The sequence below is a fragment of the Pimephales promelas genome, chromosome 3 (assembly GCF_988280905.1).
Source record: "Pimephales promelas chromosome 3, fPimPro1.hap1.1, whole genome shotgun sequence".
Taxonomy (NCBI): Eukaryota; Metazoa; Chordata; class Actinopteri; order Cypriniformes; family Leuciscidae; genus Pimephales; species Pimephales promelas.
Window position 1 is genome coordinate 4,512,581 of NC_142771.1, and position 1,999 is coordinate 4,514,579.

Sequence of the window (1,999 nt, forward strand, 5' to 3'; positions counted from 1 at the left end):
AATAAATAAAAATTCCTCCGTGCCCACATTTGTCCACAATAAAGGGCTATAAAGTGAATATGGTTTGAGGGCTACACTCCATAAAATAATACAACTGATTATTATTATGAATATTAATTAAAAATACATATTAAATAATGAAAATATATTAAAAAGATGAAATTTTAGTTTTCAATTCCGTGTAGATTTTGAATTTGGGGTTTTTTCACAAGCCGTAAGCCATAATCATCAAAATCATAATTTTTCATGATATTAATTTGTTTTAGTTTTACTTGTAAGTTGTCAACTTGCATACATTTTATTCTATTATATTAAATAAATATACAATGTTTGCATAAGTGTGTAATCAAATTTAAATTCTGTCTTTACAAAGCTGTTTATGATCAGGAAGCGCAAACGTGTCACTTTCACTTTGGTTCTCTGATAAATGCAGCAGAAGTTCATCCTACCTGCTTGAATTGGCTTTCTTCCTGAACTTCAGCCAGCTCCTTGTTTCATTTCTGCCATTATTGGACAACTTGATTAATTCAGGTGTGTCTGATTATTGTCGCCGTGACTACTGAAGTCAGGTACACCTGAATTAATCAATTTGTCCAATAATGGCAGACAGGAAACATTGCTGCGTCCCAATTCGCTTACTTATACTACGCCCTAAAAGTATGTACTCTTTTTGTGAGGAAAAAGTACATACTTTTGAGTGTGTAGCAAAAGAGTAGGCAAGCTTTGGGACATACTATCACGTCATCTTTAACGGACAGCTCTGTCGCGTGCTGCGTGCATCCTGTCACCGTAAACTGCCCTGTCAATCATCTCGTCACAGTTAAAATCCTCCATTCTATCTAATTTGATTTCCTACCGTTTCGGAGCGCACGCGTTCATCTGCCAGTTGTGGGTCTTTCATGCTCTCCTCATGTGTTTGCAATTTGAATATAATGATACATTTAAAACGTAATGGCTAAACGTGTCTTTACAAAAGTTCACAATGCTGCTGCAAATGCAATATAATGTGGACAACATTGAATAAGTTCATTTTCGTCAGGTTTGATACTGATAATTAATCACTCAAAGCTCTTTATCCAAACCTCTCTACACAACCGCGGGGACTCGCGCGTCCTCCGTATCGACAACGTGTCTGTAGTTTTTTAACACTTTTTTACTCGTGTTTGTAGTTCTAACCGAATCCTCGTCCAACGCGCAACGGTTTGTGGGCAATATCAGCCGTTAGAGTGTGCATCGATCTACACTTCGGATTCTGACCGGAAAAAGTAGACCATCCGGGTATCTTTGAAACACTCATTTCAACATAGCCTACTACGGTTTGGGACGTACTAATTCTATTTTCGAATACTATTTAGGACGGATAGTATGCGAATTGGGACGCAGGGAAGGAGCTGGCTGAAGTTCAGGAAGTAGTGCAGCTGTGCAGAAAGCCCATTGAAGGCAAAGTCCCATAAAGAAGAAAAACACAAAACTGAGCAGAAATCTTCATTGCAACACTCCTGTCCATGACTTAAACGCCTTGAAGTGTAAACTGATGTTTACATCGTTCCTTGAGGAAAACACTGCCAACAGCAGAATTAAGTTTTTTACCAACAAGCAAATCTAACGATGACTTTAGGCAGGCAATGAATCTCTTAATCATGCACAGACTATAGATTGGCTTACTTCTAAACTCGACAACAATGATGGACAGTTCAATGTTTAGTGAATAAATAAATCTATCGATAAAAAAAGACTTCCACAGTTACATTTAATTAGATGTTGGTTTTATTTGATGTTCACAAATAAGAATAAGTGTATATTTATCAGATACTCATTAGTGAAGATTAACAATTATCATGAGAAGCAAAACCATGCACGTCTCTGAGAATTGACAATCGTTTTCATCTTTTGAGAAAGCTTTCAAGACATCTGAGATAGGAGCTATTTAGCAAATATGTCCTAAATATTCAGTCGTCCACTGATCACTTTGTAAGACGTGAGATTTTCGTAAGAAGCA